Source organism: Panthera pardus, unplaced genomic scaffold, assembly GCF_024362965.1.
Source record: "Panthera pardus isolate Hobbes unplaced genomic scaffold, ASM2436296v1 HiC_scaffold_6, whole genome shotgun sequence".
NCBI classification, from domain to species: Eukaryota; Metazoa; Chordata; class Mammalia; order Carnivora; family Felidae; genus Panthera; species Panthera pardus.
Genome location: NW_026526991.1, coordinates 80,864,047 through 80,886,822, shown reverse-complemented (window position 1 = coordinate 80,886,822; position 22,776 = coordinate 80,864,047). Strand labels below are relative to the sequence as shown.

The 22,776-nt window shown below is 39.9% G+C and overlaps 1 long non-coding RNA gene across 1 annotated transcript; it reads right to left on the bottom strand.

Annotated features, from left to right (window-relative positions):
• Positions 1 to 875: 875 nt before the first annotated feature.
• Positions 876 to 22,767, bottom strand: LOC109268775 (uncharacterized). The gene is made up of 3 exons (XR_002080776.2): positions 22,262 to 22,767; positions 5,164 to 5,275; positions 876 to 1,816 (listed from the first exon to the last, which is right to left on the bottom strand). It is a non-coding gene; the product is annotated as an uncharacterized LOC109268775 (long non-coding RNA).
• Between the last annotated feature and the right edge of the window lie 9 nt (positions 22,768 to 22,776).

The window sequence follows — 22,776 nt, the reverse complement described above, 5'->3', positions numbered from 1 at the left end:
TAGTAAAGTACCATAGTATTAAGATGATATAAATGGCTATATGTGGCAATTCAGTTAACTGCTTTGTGTGGTTGGGTTTTATTTCAGATCTTTTAGACACCACCTTCAGTTGAGTCAACCACTATGCTCACAATCACTTACCAAAAACATCAGAATCACTTTACAAATACGATCTTGGTTTTGGATTAGGAGGACAGAAAATAAATGGTCACAGAATCTCCATACGTCGTTTTATTTTTTAGTGAAGGCAGCTATGCTGTAGTGAAGGAAGCTTTAAATTTGGATTTGAAGTTACATTAGAGTCATGATCTGCTGTCAGCCGTGTGTTTGGTAGGGTCACCTAATCTCCACCCTCCCCCTGCTCTGAAGGGGATCTAAGCACTTGTTCCTCAGCTGCTCAGCGTATTGGATGCTGAGAGTTCACAGCTAGGATCTCCCTTTGGACTTGTCTTTGGTCAAAGAGATCTCCTTCACCTAAGGCTCCTCTCCTTTCCCAAGGGTAGGCTACATCCAACAACTGATCCAGGCCAGGGTACATTTCTGAAGCGCCATCCCAACTCAGAGCTCCCCATGAGATCCATTAAAGCTGTAGTGCAACTATTGTGTCATAGTTCAGCTTCTCTCTCTGCCCCGTGCTGTTCCCATCATCCCCTTCAGAGGGGATGATCTAGAAAGTGTTCCTCAATAAACCTACCCTCAGATCGGGATCTCAAAGTCCATTTCCCAGGGAACCTGACCTAAGACCCCAATAAAAATAAATGAAGACCAATTAAATGAGAATAAGCAAAGGCTAGTTATTTCAAACTTGCAAGGAAGTCAGCCACCTTCACTTGTGTCTTAACAGAGACTCAAGAAAGATAGAGGAGTGGGAAAGCTTTACAGTGAAAAAAGAGGAAGACTTCAGGTATGTGGCTATTGGCATGAGGAAGATGTAGCTGGGCTAACTAGAAGCAGGGCATCCTACATAATGGTTAGGGGTGCATATTTGGCTGTTTCCGGTTGGTCCTAAGCTGTTGGTTATTAATCACATCTCTGTTTACACATGTAAAAATAGTGGAAAATAATACCTGCCTCATGAGGTAGTTGAATTAAAGGACTTGATGCTTAACAGGTTGTAGGGTGTTGTTTTTATTATTACTGTGGACAATATTTTTAAATATGTGAGATTACCGAATTAAGAACTTTGGGTCTGACCTAATAGGGAAGAAATGAATTTGAATATACTTCCTGAGGTACTATTTCTTGAAATGAAAGTGACTGAACCACAAGTTTTGACTCCTTTCTTTCTCACGTTCTACTTGAGGTCTAATAGGAAATCTTTTGGTTCTACCTTAAAACACATGCAGAATTTAAGCACTCCCACTACCTCCCTGATACCAACTGCCTTGAGTATCACCATTATTGCAAAAATTTTCCAATTGTCTCTCTGATTCTTCCTAATTCCACCCTTGCTCAGCAGTCAGAGTGATACCGTTTTAATGTACGTCAAATCAAATCACCCCTCAGCTTCAAAATCCTTCAATGGCCTCCCATTTCTTTTAGAGTAAAACCAAAATCTTTACAATGACCTTCAACGACCTGTACTTGGCCCTCTCTTGGCCCTCACATCACCCTGTTCTACTTGCCCCCTTGATCATACCACTCCAGTTTCACTGTCCATCCGGCTATCGCTGGAGCACATCGGCCACACTCTCACCTCAAGGGCTCTGCCCTGGCTGGTCCCCTTGCCTGTCAGTCTCTTCTCTGAGACTGAGAATATTCACATGGCTCACTTCCACATTGCCTTCAAATCTTAGCTCCAATGTCATCTTCTTGGCTATCATAAAAAAGGCAGATAGTAATAAGGATTGGTGAGGGCGTGGAGAAATTGAAAACCTGATATAATGCTAATGGCGATGTAAAATTAAATAGCCTCTTAGAAAAACGGCTCCTCAAAAAGCGAATGTACAGTTACCCTATGACTCAGTAATTTCACTCCTGGTGTATAGCCAAAAGAAATAAAAACATAAGTCCATACACAGACTTGTACATGAATGCTCCTAGCAGCATTTCATAATAGCTAAAAACTAGAAACAATCCAAATATCCATCAACTAATGAGTGAACAAAATATGATATGTCCATACAATGGAGTATTTATTCAACTGCAAAAAAAGGATGAAGTACTGAATCATGCCTCAACATGGATTACCCTTGAAAACATTATGCTAAGTGAAGGAAGCCAGACGCAAAGGCTACATATTATATGATTCCATTTACATGAAATGTTCAGAATGGGCAAATTCATAGAGACAAGATAGATTTATGGATGGGGGTGGGTGGGGAGGGAGTGACTAATAATGAGAACAGCATTTCTTTCTAGAGTGATTAAATACTCTGGAATTCGATAGTGGTGATGGTTGTACAACCTTGTGAATATACTAAAGATTATGGAATTTGTATATTATAAACTAGTGAATTTTATGATATGTGAATTGTATCTCAATTTTTAAAAATATCATCTTCATGAGACTTATATGGTCATCATGTTTCATATTGTAATCTTCATCCCCTCTCCATCCTTCTCAATTGCTCTTCTCTGCTCTATTTATTTTCTGTGACTTTTAACATATATATATATATATATATATATGCACATATATGTATATATACATATGTGTGTATATATGTGTGTGTGTGTGTGTGTGTGTATATATATATATATATATAATTTATTCATTTATTAGGTCTATTGTTCACCTGTCTCTTCCTGTTGAAATTTAAGCTCCATAAGCGCAGAGACTAGACTAGGACTATAGAGACACTACATTATCTATATACATAATACAAGAAAATACATCCATTTGAAAGGGGGGAATGCTAGCATCATAATTACTAAGAAAGATTATTTTGCTCTGAAAGCTAAAAGGCTGAAGAGGAATGAGTTATATCTAGGGTGAAGGAGTCAAAGTCTAAAAAGGTCAGGTAATCACAAAGGAGAAAAATCTTTGAGGTTTGCACCTGAATAAAAGTTTAGAGGAAAAAGAGAAAAACATGCTCCACATATGGCAAATGAGTTTCCCAGTTATGATGACTAAATTCATTCACATAGACTATGGAATCACCTAGGCTAGAGAGAGCAAATTGGTAGGAACAAATGTGATAAGGGGTCCAGGACTTATTGGATCCCAAGGAAGCAAAAAAAAATTCACTAGCAGGGGCCACCTAGGTGGCTCAGTCACTTGAGAAGCTGACTCTTGATTTCAGTTCAGGTCGTGATCTTACGGCTTGTGAGTTCAAGCCCCATGGTGGGCTCTGTACTAACAGCATGAAGCCTGTTTTGGATTCTCTCTCTCTCTGTCCTCCCCTGCTCATTCTCTCTTGCTCTCTCTCTAAAAATAAATAAATAACATTAAAAAAATACTTTCACTTAAAAAAAAATTCACTGGCAGGTGGAATTGAGCTGAAGGTTACACTGCTCACTTTGGATTAGAAGTAGATAAGATGGTATCTTCAAGTTAGGGGTTCCCATGCCTGTGGCCAAGCGGAACTGGGTAAAGATAGAGATTTTCACAGGACATTTCGTTTGCAATGAGGGATGATGCGTATGAGGGTGAGAGAGGATAGCCCCTTTGTCATTAAAGGGCCTGTTAGTCACCTCAGAGGTTATTTTCAATTTTGGCATAACTTCATGAAGTCTGAAACCATCTTAATTTGTAATTATTTTTAATTTCAGTTTTTGAATCTCTTTTTCTATGGGTATTTGAGGAGGCTCATTAATATTCACTATCGTAGAATAGTTACTGACCAAGTGACATATCATTTCTGTTTGACTGCGTAGGCCGATGGCTTTTTCTCTCTTTCTCCTCAATTTAAAATTAACTGATTTTGCTGCTATGATCTCCAAGTGATACAGCCTAACAAATAAAGCTAAGTTCAGAAGAATGTAGCAATATTTTTTCCAGCTGCCATTCCTCACTTCCCCTTCTTACTGTAGAGATACAGTACCCTTGTCCTGTAGGACTCTGGATCAGATCCTGATTGGCCTAAGCCAATCATAGTGGCCCTGATCCCTTTGTTAATGATTGGTTTAGAAGTAAGCATGTGATTAAATTCTGACCAATGATATTTGAAGGTATAACTACTGGGGGAGGGGAAGTTTCTGCGCTGTTTCCTTTATCCTAAAAGGAGACAGTAGAAAGAAAAATCTCTTATTTACTTTTGGATGTCACTGTGTGCAGATTTGATGCTTGAAATTCCTTAGGTCATTTTGTAGCCATGAGGGGAATGTACAGTCTAGTTTGGGGTTGAAACCATTATTAGGGCAAAGCTGATAGATACAAGAGATAAAAATAGCCTGGATGCTCAATGGCATCAGTGAACCACTAACAACCTAGTCTACAGTCCTATTGTATATGTCTTCCTACTGTTCCAGACTCTTAGATTTAGATCTAAGAAGAACTGAGGAGGTGGAGGCAGAGGTGGATGAGATAATTACTTTTCAAAGTCCAGTTTGATTTAAATATATATATATACATACATGTATATGTATATATGATGGGGGTTTTTATTTTCTTCAGTAAGAGGATCCAGACGAATTTTAATTTATGGTTAGCTGCTATCTTGGAATTAAATGATAACAAAGAAAAGTTTTAATAATTGTATCATCAAGTACATAATTAAATGCATTTGAGTGATATTTGGGTGAGGTAGAAGATGAGCCTACTCATGTTTGAATTCAGTTCTTTTGGTGTTTTATCAAATTCCTGTGTTGTTTATGTGGTTATTTTCCTTTCCTGAATAAGAACAAGCAGTAATGTCTGTTGTGACATTGGCGTTTACCAAATGAAGAGTACTTGACTAATAAGCAGTCTCAGACATGGCCAAATGTCCTCCTGTACTTGTACTTGATGAGATCCAGACCTTTTCAAAATGATACCACATGTGATATTCTGTCTGCACTACACAGCTAATGTTCTTATGTGTGGATGCAGGAATAATTTGTTTCTTGTTTTCTTATTTTTCTTCTTTGAAATTCGGTCAGTGAAGCATTAGGGAGAAAAAGAAAAATCTTTCAGAGCAGATCAAGTGACTAAAATGCCCTGGGTTTTGGAATTTTTAGTGGCACAAATTCCTTCCAAAAGCGAATGGTGTTTTCTCTGCATTTGGCAAAGTGAATTCTTACCTCTCAGATCAAGGTAATCTCTCCAGGGAAGAATATGGCTGATTTGAGGGGAGAAAAGTCCTGGAGCTCCTGAGACCTTCACAGCCTCTCACACTCAAACTGTCTTGTGCCTCTGTGAAAAGTGTTGAGGAAAAGAGAGCAATGAGTGCTGTTTTAAAAAATTTAAACCCACGTTAATTAACATATGGTATAATAATGATTTCAGAAATAGAACTTAGTGATTCATCACTAAACACCCAGTGCTCATCCCAAGTGCCTGCCTTAATGCCCATCACCCATTTAGTTCATCCCCCCACCCAACACCCCTCCAGCAACCCTCAGTTTGTCCTCTGTATTTAAGACTCTCTTATGGTTTGTCTCTCTCCCTGTTTTTATATTATTTTTTCCTTCCCTTTACCTATGTTCATCTGTTTTGTTTCTTAAATTCCATGAGTGGAATTAAATTTCTTAAATTCCATACGAGTGAAATCGTATGATATTTGTCTTTCTCTGACTGACATATTTCGCTTGGCATAATACACTGTAGTTCCATCCATGTTGTTGCAAATGACAAGATTTCATTCTTTCTTTTTGATTGCCAAGTAATATTCCATTATATATATATATATATATATATATATATATATACACACACACACACACACACACATACACACACACACACACACACTGCATCTTCTTTATCCATTCATCAGTCGATGAACATTTGGGCTCTTTCCATAATTTGGCTATTGTTGATAGTGCTGCTATAAACATTTGGGTGCATGTACCCCTTTGAATCAGCATTTTTGTATCCTTTGGATAAATACCTAGTAGTGTAATTGCTGGGTCATAGGGTAGTTCTATTTTTAATTTTTTTGAGGAACCTCCATACTGTTTTCCAAAGTGGCTGCACCAGTTTGCATTCCTATCAACAGAGCAAAAGTGTTCCACTTTCTCAGCATCCTTGCCAACATCTGTTGCCTGTGTTGTTAATTTGGCCATTCTTATAGGTGTGAAATGGTATCTCATTGTGGTTTTGATTTGTATTTCCTGATGATGAGTGATACTGCGCATGTTTTCATGTGTCTGTTAGCTATCTGGATGTCTTTGGAAAAGTGTCTATTCATGTCTTCTGCCCATTTCTTCACTTGATTATTTGATTTTTGGGTGTTGAGTTTGATAAGTTCTTTATAGATTTTGGATACTAAATCTTGATCTGAAATGTCATTTGCAAATATCTTCTCCTATTCCTTTGAGTTTTTCTGATTGTCTCATTCACTGTGCAGAAGCTTTTTATATTGATGAAGTAATGAGTGCTTTTTGACTGCAAGACTACGAACACATCAACATAACTTCCTTCAGTGGCTTTGCAGATAAGGCTACAATCAACTTTAGGGCAGATGATCTTCAGCAAAATTCTATTCTCTAGCACAAGAAGAACACAAATGTAAATAATAAATGTAACAATGATTGTTATTAACTAATAATTTAATAATACACATACAATAATAAAAAATAATTATATTGTTTATCAAGTGATTACTGTGTTTCATGCATCATGTTAAATCTTTCATATGCATTTTATTATTTGATCCTCACAGTTCATTGATAAGCCATGTATTGTTGTTATGCCCATTCTTATGCATGAGGTAATCGAGGCACAGAGAGTAGAAGTCACTTGTCAATAGTCCCACTGTGAATGGTAGAGTCAATATTTGAATCTAAATCTGTCTGGATGCAGTAGCCTCCCCAAACCGGGTTGTAAATTCTGTGACAGCAGAAACAATGCCATGTTAAACCCTGTGTATTTAGCATCTAGAACATTACTTAGAAGACAGCAAGTGTTGGGATGCCTGAGTGGCTAAGTTGGTTAAGCGTCCAATTCTTGGTTTCAGCTCAGGTCATGACCTCATGGTTCGTGAGTTCAAGCACCTCATTGGGCTCCATGTTGACAGCATGGAACCTGCCTGGGATTCTCTCTCTCCCTCTCTCTGCCCTGCCTCTACTCTCTCTGTCTCTCAAAATAAACTTTAAAAAATTTTTAAAAGAATACAGCAACTGTTTGATAAATATTTATCAATGAATCAATGAACTAACGTGTTAAGTGTCAAGTTCAGCCTCCACAGTGCAGTTGCTTTCAGATACCACCTGCCACATTGCCCTTCTCTGGCATCATCTCTGCCACTGAGCACTACTCCCAGAAGTCACATTGATGCAAAGGTCATTGACATAGGATTGGAATGGCCAATGGCCCACTTTTCACCCAGATTGAGCTACAACCTTTTCTGCTTCCTCTTTGTCTACTCTCCAAACTGAATCCCCCTCTGGAAGTCAAAGTAAGTCTAAATCCCATTACTTATTCTAGTACTCAGAGGTACACCAGAGATTAAGGTTGTCCCCTCGACCTTTCCCAATTTCTGGGCATGAAGCCCACACGGCCTGTCCCAATCTAGACACTTGTATTTCCTTTAGTTTCTGGATAGTGACCTTACCACATGCTCAAAACCCAGATTTGGTCCCATGACTTGTTTTTCCTTTGGAAGAGCTTTTGCTACATGTGACTGATGAGTGAGCACAGCAAATGGTCACATTATCTTGTTTAAAAATAGAGGCTTAACAGTTGGAATGCTTTTGTCTATAACAGAATACCTAAGTAATATTGACTTAAAGAATAAGGACATGAGGCGCCTGGGTGGCTCAGTCGGTGAAGCATCTGACTCTTGATTTCTGCTCAGGTCATGAGCTCACAGTTCATGAGTTTGAGCCCCCCGCCAGGCTCTGTGCTGGCAGCATGGAGCCTGCTTGGGATTCTCCCTCTCTCTCCCTCTCTCTCTTTCTCTGCCCCTCCCCTGCTTGGGCTCTCCCCTTGCCTCTCAAAATAAACAAATAAACATTAAAAAAAAAAGAATAAGGACATTTATTACATCACACGACAAATGTCTGTAGCCAGGTTGGTTCCAGGGTCAGTTAATTAAGCACCTCAGTGATGCCAGTGCTCTGAACCACCTTATCTTCCATTCTCTTGGCTTTCCCTTCATGTCCCAAGATGGACCTTCACTGTGAAGAAGCTTGATAAGCCAGGTATTGTTGTTATACCCATTCTTATGCATGAGGTACATAGAGGGTAAGTGGCTTGTCCATAGTCCCACTGTGAATAGTAGAGTCAGGGTTTGAATCTAGATCTGTCTGGATGCAGTAGCCTTTTTATGTGACACACAGCCTCCCAAAACTGGGTTGTAAATCCTATGACAGCAGGAACAATGCCATGTTAAGCCCTGTGTATTTAGCATCTAGAACATTACTTAGGAGATAGCAAGTGGCTACTGCTGCACCAATGTCTTCGTGTGATACAACATGCAACAAAAGAAAAGAACAGGGACAAATCTTTCCTAGAAGCTCCCAGCAGACTTCTTGGGAACCATTGGGTACGGTAGATTATAGGCCACCCAAACCAATTACTGGCCCTGATCTGCCACCCTTCCCACTCCCCTGTACTGTGAGTTTAAGCACAATGAACCCTTCTCCTGTCAAGGTGTCATGACATAATAGAAAGAAATCAGGTATATACAAAAGGTTAACAGTTATCTCTGGGGGGTGAGACTTTTTAGAAAATGTTATACAATGTACATGTACTACTTTAAAAAATACTTTATTTCAAAATAATTTCAAACTTATAGAATATTTGTAAGAAAAAAATGAGGAACTTCCATATATCCTTTGCCCAGATTCATCAATATTTAACATTTTGCCACATTTGTTTTACTAACTACTCTATTTTTGTTGGAACCATTTGAAAATCTGCATATATCATTCCCTTTACTTTATAATATTTGAATGTGTATATCCTAAGAACAAGGATATTCTTTCACAGACCAATAGTATAGTTATAAAATTTAAGGAGTTTAACATTGATACATTCCTTTAATCAACTACCCATATTTTAATTTTGTCAATTATCCCAATACTGTCCTTTATAGAATTTTTTTCCTATACAAGATCTAGTCCAAGATCATGTATTATTTGTCTTTTTTTTTTTTTTTAATTGAAGCATAGTTGACATCTGGCATTATTAGTTTCAGGTGTACAACAAAATGATTCAATATTGGTATATACTGTGAAATGATCATCACAATAAGCCTAGTTAATATACATAGTTACAGAATTCTTATTCTTATGATGAGAACTTTTAAGATCTACTCTCTTAACTTTCAAATATGCAATACAGTGTTATTAACTATAGGCACCATGCTATCCATTATATTCCCATGATTTATTTTATAACTGGAAGGTTGTACCTTTTGACTCCTTCTTCTCATTTTGCCCACCCCCATCTCCTGCCTCTGGCAACCACCAATCTGTTCTTTGTTTTTATGAGCTTCTTGGGTTTTGTTGTTGTTGTTGTTGTCTGTTTTTTGTCTTAAGATTCCACATATAAGTGAAATCATAAGGTATTTGCCTTTCTCTGTCTTATTTTTACTTAGCATAATGCCTTTAAGTTCCATCCATGATGTCACAAATGGCAAGATTTTAGTCTTTTTTATGGCTGAATAATATTCCATTGTATATATACCACTTTTTTTTTTTTTTAATCCATTCATCGAGTTTGGACACTTAGGTTGTTTCCCGTACCTTGGCTGTTGTAAATAATGCTGTAGTGAACATGGAGGTGCAGATATTTTTTTGAATTAATGTTTTTATTTTCTTTGGATCAATGCCCAGAAATGGAATTACTGAATCATATGGTAATTCTATATTTAATTTTTTGAGGAACCTCCATAGTGTCTTCCACAGTGGCTACAATTTACATTCCCACCAGAGATGCACAAAGGTTCTCTTTTCTCCACATCACAGCCAGCATTTGTTCTCTCTTGTTTTTTCATAACAGCCATTCTACCAGGTGTGAGGTGGAATCTCATTGTGGTTTTGATATGCATTTCCCCATATTTAGTGATGTTGAGCATCTTTTCATGTACCTGTTGGCAGTCTAGATGTCATCATGGGAAAAATATCTATTCAGATCCTCTGCCCATTTTTTAGTCAGATTTGTTTTATGCTATTGAATTGTATGAGTTTTTTAAACATATATTTTAGATATTATACTCAAATATTATTTCCCATTCGATAGGTTGTTTTTTTCATTGTGTTGATGGTCCCCTTTGCTATGCATAAGTGTTTTAGTTTGATGCAGTCCCATTTTCTTACTTTTGTGTTGCCTTTGTTTTGGTGTCAAATCCCCCAAAATCTTTGCCAAGACCAATGTCAAGGAGGGTACTGCCTTTCTTCTAGGAGCTTTATGGTTTTAAGTCTTACATTCAAGTCTTTAATCCATTTTGAGTTGATTTTTGTGTATGGGGTCAGATAGTGGTCCAGTTTCATTATTTTGTATATGACCGTTCAGTTTTCCCAACAGCATTTATTGAAGAGACTGTCCTTTCCCCCATTGTATGTTCCCGGCTCTATTGTCATAAGTTAATTAGCCATATATGTGTGGGTTATTTGTCTTTTTAATTTGCTTTCAACGTTTCCTTCTCTTTCCATGCCAGTGACATTTGTTTTGTTGTTGTTTTTTAAGAGTAGGCCAATCATTTTATACAATGTCCTCAATTTGGGTTTGTTTGATGTTTCCTCATGATTAGATTCAGATTATGCATCTTGAGCCAGAATATCACCTAAATGGTGTTGTGTCCTGCTCAGGGCATCATATCTGGAAGCATACAAAGTCCATCTGCCCCTTATTAATAATGTTAACTTTGATCACCTGGTTACATCTGGTTTCCCCACTGATGCATGATATTTCTAATCATAAAGGAATGTCTTCTTAAAAACTAATACATTATAAACGATCACATTACAACAACTGGGAACTGAGTTTAAATGAAAAACTCTATGCTATGCTCTCTTGATCATGCAAGGAAAAACTGCTACACCCCATCAATAATACTGAATTTGAGAGACAGGAATGGGACTTTAAAGCATCACGTTTCAGAAAAGAAGGTTAGGGTCTGGAGAGGTGAAGTAACCTGCCCAACATTAGTATCAGAGCCAGGACTAGGACCACAGTACAGTCCCTGATCTGCCACCCTTCCCACCCCGCTGTAGCTGTGAGCCAAAGCACAGCAAATGCTTTCCGTGTCCAGCTGTCACCAAGAACTCTTTTCTTTAAAAGAAGAAAGCTGGTGCTCCCCCTCACCCACCTCCTTGCCATTCCATATTATGATACTCCCAAGTCCTTAGTCCAGACTCCAGATCTGCTCATATGCAAACACTATCCATGTCCAAACTGGAAATGGGTTTCCTGTTTTATCATTTAAATGAGTTACCTTACTCCCCAGTTATCTCCACAAACTCACTTCTCACTGCTCATGCTCACAGCTTGGAGCCAGCAAAAGAATGAGATAAAGCAGCTACACAATGGTGTGTTGGATGTATTCCACAGAGGTGTCTTTGTGTAACTTGTGAGGGGAAGAGTAGTGATTTTTTTTTTCTGGCTAGAAACAGTCAACTGTGCTATTTTGAAATCTACCAAAGGCAGACAGTCCAACAACCTATAATTGTAGAGAGGGGCCATCTTTCCTGGCAGCCGTGTCTGTGTGTGTAGGTTGTGAAAGGCAGTACTGGCCCAGAAGTAGACCCAGTGCCAGGAGAGCTGAGGTTTCAACCCTGTGCTATCATTTTACTAATAAATTTCCTGTATTGCCATCTTATTTCATGATAGCAAGTACTGACCTTTCTGTGCCTCTGCTTCTCCTATTGGTGATAAGAAGAGACAGACACTCTCACATACTTATATGGGTATTTGTGAAGGCAAATAGAGAATAATGAATGGAACAAATCTTAGAGGCTCTTCCACTAACTGGTTGTTATGGGACTGTTAGGAACTGAATTGTGTTTCCCTACCTCCTGCCCCTCACCCCCATTCATATATCAAAGACCTAATGCCTACTACCTCAGAATGTGACTATATTTGGAGATAGGCTCTTTAAAGAGGTAATTAAGTTAAAATGAGGTCAATAGGGTAGGCCATAATTCTGAAGACCATGTGAAGACAAAGAAAGAGGGCAGCCATCTACTAGCCAAGGAGAGAGGCTTCAGAGGTAACCAAGCCTGCTGACACTGTGGTTGGACTTCCAGCCTCCAGAATTGTGAGAAAATCAATTTCTGTTGCCTAAGGCACCCAGTCTATGGTATTTCATTTCATCACTTTAGCAAATCAATGCGGGTATCTTGGGAAATATACTCCTTCTAGAAAGGATAAACTATGTAATCTGTGGGACCCAGTGTAAAGGGGCCTCTTAAAAAATTAAGAATTTCAAGATGGTGACAGTAGAGAATTAAACCAAGTATGAAGCCCCTCTAAGTGTGGGCCCTGGGTGACTCCACACATCTTCCACCCATGAAGTCAGTTCTGCTTCTAGACTTCAGTTTCCTTATCTGGAATGTGGTGATAATAACTGCACCTACTTTAGGTTTGTTGAGAAGATTAAATCAGATTCTAGGACTACGTTCTCAGAAAACCTGAAAGGGTAACCAAGAAAGGTATTCAAAGTTTAGCATTAAATGTCTTGCTGAGGTTGAGTCACAGGATCACAAGAAAGAATAGCTTGGTTTTTTTCTCTATGGTCAGTGAGACATTAGTTGGTGGGAGGGGAGAGTGTGCATGGAGGGGGGGGCAGGGACATTTCAGAGCTGAGAGATTCTGTTGGAGTGAACAGTGCAGATTATTTGGTAATTTGCTTATTTTATAGTCTTAGGGCCCCTGGTGCAGGGCATATGATTTCTTTCTCCTCACTCCCTCCTGCTCCACTGGAAGTGGTATTTGGAGCCTGGAGCTTCTGAGTTGCTGTCTGACTTTCTGACAAAAGTGTTATTATTTCCACACATATGACTCTCTTATTCTATAAATAAATAAAGCTTTAGAAGGCAACTGAACACAACTCTCATGTCTAAAATAGGACAGGACAAATAAAGCTGATCCTTATAAGATTAATCCTCATTAGGAGGGAAAGTCAGGGGATTCTGAGCGGCATTTTGGAAGGGGTGATTATTTTCTTTGACATATTTATTCCCTTGTAAGAGCATTTAGAAGCCAGTGTGTTGAACGAATTAGAATAAAACGCCCAGCACTAACAACTTTTCAAACAATTATAGCATAAAGAAATAATTTTTAGTCAACACATAAAGTTCTAAATCTTCTGCTGGTATCTCAGCAGATTTCAATTTTTTGCAACTCCACCTCTACAAAGGCAGGTTTGAATCTAGGCTCCAACTCTTTCCTTTCTTAACATGATGATGGAAGCACTGATTCACAATATCCACTGACGGCCCTTTAGAAAGCAAAGCTCAGAGGCTTGCTAATGAGCCCCATGAGAAAGCATCACTGGGGCGCCTGGGTGGCTCAGTAGGTTGAACATCCGGTCATGATCTCGCAGTTTGTGGGTTTGAGCCCTGCATCGGACTCTGTGCTGACAGCTCGGAGTCTGGAGCCTGCTTCAGATTCTGTCTCTCTCTCTCTCTCTCTCTCTGCCCCTCCCCTACTCGCCCTCTGTCGCTGTCTCTCTCAAAAATAAACATTAAAAAAAAAAAAAAAGTGGGGCGCCTGCCTGGGTGGCTCAGTTGGTTGAGTGTCCGACTTCGGCTCAGGTCACGATCTCACGGTCCCCGCATCGGGCTCTGGGCTGATGGCCCGGAGCCTGGAGCCTGCTCGATTCTGTGTCTCCCTCTCTCTCTGCACCTCCCCCGTTCATGCTCTGTCTCTCTCTGTCTCAAAAATAAATAAACGTTAAAAAAAAAAATTAAAAAAAAAATTTCAACCATAACAAAATTCAGAACTCAATTAAAAAAAAAAAAAAGAAAGAAAAAAAAAGGTATCACCTGTCCTCGTATCTGTGGTCACTCTCACAAATAAAAGCAAAATGGGGTTGATTGAGAAAAGTTTGTTTTTTAATGAACAAAAAGAGAGTAGTAGCATATGCCCTGATTTTTTTTTTCATTACAATTAGAATAAATCTAAATTCCTCCAATATCTTAAGTGATCTGGCTGCTTTGTGAGAGGTGGTAGAAAGATAAAACAATATTCAAGCTTCTTTTCTTTTGGTCTTTGTTCATTGCCCCTATAATCATAGCCTCTTCGTTCTAGTTGCTTAGGGAAGGAATGAGGTAGAACAGGGTCATGTAATTAATATAATTATATTTAATTAATATGTAATGATAATTGCATGTTGAAAACTAACACATTCTAAAATTCCCACAGAGCGTGGAAAAATATACCACCAAGACAGACTGAGCCTGACTCAAAGTGAAGTCGCAAAGAAACGTGATTAAGAGACAAACTCCATCTTGATCACCAGACCACATCTTCGGGAATTCCACCTTATTTCGGAATAAAAACACTTCACTTCGTGCCATTTCTTTCAGGGAAGGTAAAATGGTCTCACATTTATGATCTCATTTGAAAACACAGTATTAGATTATTTCAAGTGTTCATACTATCTCAGGTGATGGAGATTCAGAACGAGACTATCTGGGGAATGAAGGAAATGCAAGAAACCACTGAACCATCAAGCCTCATAAGAACTGGAGCCTGGTTAAATATCCAACAGTAACTCTGTGTCTGTCGTTCTTGTTAACTCAGCTTTTCTCTGAGCACACACTCTAGTCCTAAATTGGGTTCAATCGTGCTAGCATGTGACTTCGGGCAAGTCAAGCTTTTGGTGGCATAGTTTCCTCATCTCTGAAATGGAAACAGACCTCGCCAGGTTGAAGTTAATATATTTCAAGCATTTAAAATAGTACCAGAGACACAGAAATTGGTGTTTCCTATGATCATTACCATTTTTTAAAAATTTACATCCAAGTTAGCATATAGTGCAACAATGATTTCAGGAGTAGATTCCTTAATGCCCCTTACCCATTTAGCCCACCCCCCCCTCCACAACCCCTCCAGCAACCCTCTGTTTGTTCTCTATATTGAAGAGTCCTTTATGTTTTGCCCCCTCCCTGTTTCTTTATTATTTTTGCTTCCCTTCCCTTGTGTTCATCTGTTCTGTGTCTTAAAGTCCTCATATGAGTGAAGTCATATGATTTCTGTCTTTCTCTGACTAATTTTACTTAGCATAATACCCTCCAGTTCCATCCATGTAGTTGCAAATGGCAAGATTTCATTCTTTTTTTTTTTAATTTTTTTTTAATGTTTATTTATTTTTGATAGAGAAAGAGACAGAGCATGAACGGGGGAGGGTCAGAGAGAGAGGGAGACACAGAATCTGAAACAGGCTCCAGGCTCTGAGCTGTCAGCACAAAGCCCCACGCGGGGCTCGAACCCACGGACCGTGAGATCATGACCTGAGCCAAAGTCGGACGCTTAACTGACTGAGCCACCCAGGCGCCCCAAGATTTCATTCTTTTTGATTGCCGAGTAATACTCCATTGTATTTCTATACCACATCTTCTTTATCCATTCATCCCTTGATAGACATTTGGGCTCTTTCCATACTTTAGCTACTGTCAATAGTGCTGTTATAAACATTAGGGTGAATGTGCCCCTTCGAAACAACATACCTGTATCCCTTGGATAAATACCTAGTAGTGCAGTTGCTGGGTCGTAGGGTAGTTCTATTTTTAATTTTTTGAAGAACCTCCATACTGTTTTCCAGAGTGGCTGCACCAGTTTGCATTCCCAATTATAATTTTTTATTATCAGTTATATTTTCTATTACTTCTACAGCTATTTCCCCCTACTCTTACAGTGTCTACTATCTCATGGTTCTGATTGCTGCCTTTTCTGTGTGTGACTTTCAGCATCTACATCTTTTTGCTTTGAGTTGCTGACTTTCTTCTGATCTCTTTCTACACTTCATGCTTCTACTTACTTATGCTTCTGCTTATTGCCTTTTTTCGACGTGCCTCTCTGCTTCTCTTTGCTTTTTCTATTCTCTGTTTTTTTTCCTTTAATTTTTTTTAATGTTTATTTATTTTTGACACAGAGAGAGAGACAGAGCATTGAGCGGGGAGGGGCAGAGAAAGAGGGAGACACAGAATCCGAAGCAGGCTCCAGGCTCTGAGCTGTCAGCACAGAGCCTGATGCAGGGCTTGAACTCACAGACTGTGAGATCATGACCTGAGCTGAAGTCGGACACTCAGCTGACTGAGCCACCCAGGCGCCCCTATTCTCTGTTTTTTTTATGTGCCTCACATTCAATGTCTTTTTTTAAATGTTTATTTATTTTGAGAGAGAGAGAGAAAAAGAGAGAGAGAGGGCACAAGAGGGGCAGGGGCAGAGAGAAAGGGAGAGAGAGAATCCCAAGCAGGCTCCATGCTGTCAGCGCAGAGCCCAACGCAGGGCTCTATCTCATGAAGCACAAGATCATGACCTGAGCTGAAATCAAGAGTCAGATGCTTAACCAACTGAGCCACCCAGGCACACACATTCAATGTCTGGAGACAGAATCTGATGGGGCCACTTAGTGACTAGTTAGTAGGGAACTCTGATGAGTTCCCATGCTTGTGTCTGCTCCAGGCTATTGGCAAGTTTACACTTGACTGTCTTTGATTCAGGTGGGAATCTGTGGTCCAATCAGCACTGTTCAAGGGTTTCAGGAGGTTGACTGAGAATTGTGTGTGTAAAGAACCACTGTGGAACTGTGTCAGAAGGAAGCTGTGGGGGGTGGCAGCATCCAGGGGTTTGTGGCTCCATTTCAGTGCTCTTTCTTTAGCATTATTGTCATTCCATTTATAGATGGGATTTATAGATGTCATTCCATTTATAGATGATGAGGTCATTTACGTCTTATGTCAAGTGTCAAAAATGTCAAGTGATCCTACGTGCTTTATTTAATTGTACCAAAGAAGAGGTGCTATTTCTTACACTTCTTTTTATTCAGGAATGGGTGATGATCTTTTTCAGAAACAGCATCTTGCAATGTGGAAGGTAGTTCTATGGCTATTACACTATAATTAATTGAGAAGTCAAGCAATATAGGGTCACATGGAAATTATATACGGAGAGATAAGAGAAACAAGGTTCAAAGCACTTAAAAGACATATACTAAAGTGATGGTTGAGACACTTTCTCCTTGTTCCCTTAATACCCTGGCTAGTTTAACAAACCACAGTACTAATTATCTTGTAATTCACAGGCTACCCAGTCAGCTTCCTTCAAGTGAAAAGGCCTTTCTGGAGATAGAAACTGGAGGAGACAGAGAGAGCAGGAGAGAAACTCATTTTTATAGGATTTGGGAGATAAGATGCTCTAACCTAAAGATTTGCTAATCAGCAACTTGTTTCAACTTGCCACGTCCCTTTAATGAGAGCATTTATTTAAACCAGCTGACCCATCCTCATTTTACATCTATTTTGACTAAAACTCATTCCTCTTAATCCTCTTAGAGGTTTCTGGATTGAAATCTAACATGCCATTTAAAATGTAAATTCTCCTGAAGTAGAAGAATTCTAGTTAAAGATTAGGAGAGACAAAATAAGGCAACAGTAAATTAATGATTGTCCAGGTAAAAAGGTGAATGGGGTAGAAATTAATGGATTAGTCTGAGGGCTGGGAATCCTGCATGGCGCTCATCCAGAGAAGAGGGTACACTACAATGTCAAACTGGGTAAATTGTGATTAGTAGTGAGCCATGATATATTATTTAAAAAATGAGCCTCACTAAATATTGTGGGAGGTGATTATCAAAGGGGGGGAGTTACTGGTTATGTATAATGCTCTGTTGTTAAGTGAAAATGTTCCCGGGACCTCTGCAAAGGTTTGTGCACGGTGCATGTTGGTAGGAAGGAATGGCAAGGACTTGTCACCCCTGGAAAGGCCTGGCAGCCCCGGGGAGGGTCTGGCCTGCTTGGGAAGAATGTTATGCTGACCATCTGCATGGAATGGAAAATAAGAATTGCTGCTGTGTACTGAAAGGGCTGACTTGCCATCTTGCTGGCCTCTCACAGAGTGTAGGAACCAGACATGCTTTTTAGGAAATTCAATTAAGTATGTTTGTAAATGGGATTAACTGTTTAAGGGAATTTAATTTGTTTAGTTTAACCATTAATTGAACATTAATCAAAGATCATGAAAAGCAATAGTCTCTATTTTTAATTAAGATTGTTTTCCATTTAAATATAGAATAATAAAATGGGTAATTGAATGTAACTGCGCTTTTGGAGTTGTCTGGCAGGTAACCAGAGAATAACGTGTGTGTTCTGGGTTGCAAGGAAAGAGTGATTAAAATCAGACCCTGCTTGAAGCGAGATACTGGTCCTATTTCTAACCTGTCTCCATGGGCAGGAAGGGAATAGCGAGGAGGGTTGGATTCATAAACGATGATATGGTGATAGCTGAATAGTGGCTTAGTGTCCAGCTAAAGGATATTAAAATGGTGTCTGGGTTATCACCAATGCCATGCTTAGAATCAGACAGAATAAGCTACAATTTCCTTTAGAAGGAATTCTAAATCTAAGCGTGTTTCATTTGAATTTGGGTCCATGATTTATACCATGTGTCCTACTCACTCTGTGGTTAGCAGTGGGACTGGGACAAGAACAGTCTGAGGCACCCACATCTTTTAAGACAACGCTAGCAGAGTTCTTTCTGAACTTCTAAAGACCTAGCTCAGGAGGTTAGGAGTTTTGAGCAAAAGTCAGCATTCATTCATTTGTTCATTCAGTGACTTTCTATTGAATATCTATAGGATGAAGCATGACTTTATATTCCGTAACGAACATAAAGATAAAACAAACTGGCATCCGGCCCTCAGGAATTTATAGTCAGTGAGGGACATAAGCCATGTATAAAAATAACAGTACAATTGTTTTGTGGCATAAGAAAGAGGAAAATATGTTTACGGTGTCTTATTATGTGTCAGGCAATGTCCTCTGTCACCTTGCACATGACATCTTATCAAATCCCCACACTAACGCTGTGCAGTAGCATTTACTAGAAAGGGACAAAAACCATCCTTAACTGAGAAAGAAATATTTTTCGGGAATATGGGTGCAAAGCCATTCAGTTTGCACAGCGAATATGAATATGAAGAAGAGTGGATGATTGAGCGCAGAAAGGTAAGTTGGAGGCCAGGATGTAAGGGCCTTTGGATGCCCAAAGAGAGTTTGGGCTTTGTACCCTGGTAAAGGGAGACATTCAAGTGTTTTGAAAGGAGTCAAGAATGATCAGGACCGTGCTTTAGAGAAGCAGCAGCTGGAAGCCCGTACAGACCAGAACAGGCACATGACGTGTCCTGGATGAGTCAGGTGAACTCCTGGTCTCTGCATCCAAACAAAGTGGGGGATGTGTCCTTGTGCCTGCACGGGCTTGGGGAAGGGGGAACAAAGATTCCACCCGTTCCCTGTTATTCTGGAGGGCAGAACTGAAAAAGGGTAGATTGTGGACAAGCAATGCTTTAGATGTATAAAGAAAATAGGACTTGCAGTCAGAGACCTTGCTTTCAGTCCCAGTTCTGGGTATTCGGGAACAATTCATTTATATAACCTTACTGAGCCTTTGATTCCTTATGCGAAAGGGGGCTAATAACATGCACCTTAATGAGCAGTTATGAGGGTTAAATGAGACACAGGACCAAGGTCTTTGGAGGGGAAAGTCAAAAAAGGAGGATCTGCTTGCTAGAAGAAAGATCTTGAGTGGGCCTCTCTCCTAGTTTGTATGTTCCTCGTTGCCAGGTAAATCCAAGCAGGGCCTTTCAAGGCTACTTGTGAGGAATGCTGTAGAAGGGGTTCTTCCAGCCAATTGGTGCATTAAATGACCTTTACAGTCCATTTCAAGTTCTATTTTTGTTACTCCCTGCAGGTTTCTCCCACTTTCAAAGTATTCCTCTCCCTACCCGTCTCCCATAGTGTTAGCATCTGGCACAATTTATAGGTATTAAAGGTAAGGCTAACCATAGGAATAACTAGGCAGGAAATAGATATCTAGACCTGCAGAGCTCATTAGTGTTGAAACCACAGGAGTTGTAGATGGACTTTTCCATGAAGCCAGCTAGAATCCAGGATAATGGGTAAAGTCTGGGTATCTGTTCCTCATGCATCCTCTTTCACTTGCTACATTGCTGTTATCTTTTGGGGCTTCTCCAAGATACCCAGAGGCCAGTGCTATACATATGTCTTTTTTTTTTTTTTTTTTTTTGGTAAATGAAGCATTATGGTGAAGCCTAAATGTAGATAGAACAGAGAGAGGAGGGGTGCAGGGAGAAGGAGGCTGAACTTGCCCATTGGTTCCTTCTTTACCCACTCTGGAACCCTTGGTTTGAACACTACTGTTCCAGCCTGGGCCTGTTTTCAGCTTTCCTCTTGACTGTTTTGTTTTCTGGACTCTGATGGCAGCTGTTATCACTCCAGCTGCAGAGGGGATGGGAAGCGACTTCCTGTTATTCCATCCAGCCATCCCTATGGGGGTGGGACATTCCCTCCCCCATCTGCTGCTGGTTGTAGCATGTGAGCCGGGATGCAGCCATCCTAGGACTGGGGCTGGAAGAATGACTGGTAGCCACCCAGCCACTGTTGGAAAGCATTTGGGGAACAAAGCAGGCAACAGGCACCACCGACAAGTGTGTCCCTGACTGAGGGGGCAGGGATAGTTATGATTTCCGGCTGTGAGATTATTGGTGGTTTGGGTGCATTAAGGAATGGATGGGGGTTAGGAGCGATACGATGATCCATTTTTCTGTAGTCCCATATTTTTGAGTCTTTGAATAACGTGTAAGGAATACAAAGAGGATTAAGCATGGAGCTTGCTTAATCCTGTGGGAAGATAAGGAAATACATAAAACTGGACGTAATTACCCATATGTTTATATCTCTGTACAATCTCAATAACCCTTACAATAACCTTTGATGTATTATCAGCCCCATTGTATAAAGGTGGTGACCAAGGTTTCTGATGGATGTCTCAGTGCCTTGCCCAGTTACACAGTAAGTAAGTGCCAGAACTGCGCAACGGACCCCCAGCCCTTTTCCCATTCACTGTAGCACACAATGAGGACTAGGACTTTAGTTAGGCTTTGAGGAAAGGGCAAAAGTTAACACAAAGAAGAGCTGGTATTCCAGGTAGGCCAGAAGGTAAGAATCAAGCAGCGATCTGTGAGTAGACCAGCTGGAATATAGCAGAGGGTTTCCCAAGAGTGAAATGGGAGATAAGATGGGAAAGGTAAATAGAGGCCAGGTTAGGGAGAGTTTTGAATGGCTAGCTAAGAATTGTAGGGAAAGGGGGTCTGATTTAGAGGAGAAGATGTTAATGGCAAAAGCAAACAGTGTTTTAGAAAACTCATTTGGTGGTGATGGATGCATAGAAAGACTTAGAGCTGGGGAAAAATGAAGTCAGAAATACGCTATGAGGTTGGAATACTATAGGTCTGACAAACAGTACAATGGTATAATGGAAAGTGGACCTGTGACAGAAGTCTGGGTCTGTGGATTTTTTCAGCATTAGAGTGTCTGAATGAGTGTCTGTTGTGGGCAATCACTACTATAAAGGGAGAAAATGGTTTGGGAGTCAAATGGTTCTTGGTTTCAAGCCCAGTTCTGGATGTTCTGGAGTAATTTACTTCTACATAATCTTGCTGAGCATTTGATTCCTTATGTTAAGGTGGGGCTAATGACACTTTGCAGATTGGTTATGAGGATTAAATGAGGCACAGTGTTTGACTATGTGCATCTATCTACAATTTTTGGCAGAATAATGAAATGTAGGAGATGTTGTCATCAATCAAAAAGCAAACAATACAAACCAACAGAAAGCCAATACTTAATTCATTGTACTTCCAGAAGATAATGGATACTATGCTATCTATATCTCATACAAATAGAGCCACAGTTCACCATTCAGTTCTGTCTTGGATCAGATATTAGGCAAACTGAAAGAACCATGTCCCGAGAATCATTTTGTTCTGGTAGCCAAGGGGATTATAAAGCACGATATCCGTCAAGGGTAAATGTTAGTTAATTCTTAATTGATAGCTCAGCCACTGCAATTGGCTCCATTCAATAGTAATTATTCTCATGCGGCTTGTTGAACTCAATTGTGAGATTCCCCTCCTCCCCTCCCTTTTCAGTAATGCATGAAAGCAACAGCCTTAAGGTACTTAAAAAGGTAAATAGTAATTTTTCTTACTTCAGAGATTCATTTTTTTGTGTGTGTCCGAAGCTCGTGTGGTGTGATTTTCACCGCTAAAAGCAAAAGCAGCAGCACATGGCTGATAACGCCACCGGATAACAATTCAGAGCTGGGTCGCGCGGTTTTCTCGTCCAAACCTTTCCGGAGCGTTTGAAGTTCTAAATTCCCCATCTAAGGGAACACCCAGCAGTCCCAAGATGAAAGGGAAGAACAGTGAGCTGCCGTTTTCCTTTATTTGCATGACTTAAAGCTAGCCATTTTCTGCTCCACGCGCTGCGGGACTCGTACTTGCCCGTGACACAGAGGCAATTGTTTTTCCTTAAAAAGGGGGCTGGGGTGGGTTAGTTTCGTTTCCGATCTGGGACGTGGTAAATACCCCAGGGGAAGTTTAAAACACGATCCGCAAGGTTCTAGCCCATACCGTTTACCCCCTTTTCTTAGAGATAGCAGCAAAGGCAGCACTTTTTTTTTTTTTTTTTTTTTCCCACCACCACCCACTCCCAGCCGTGGTC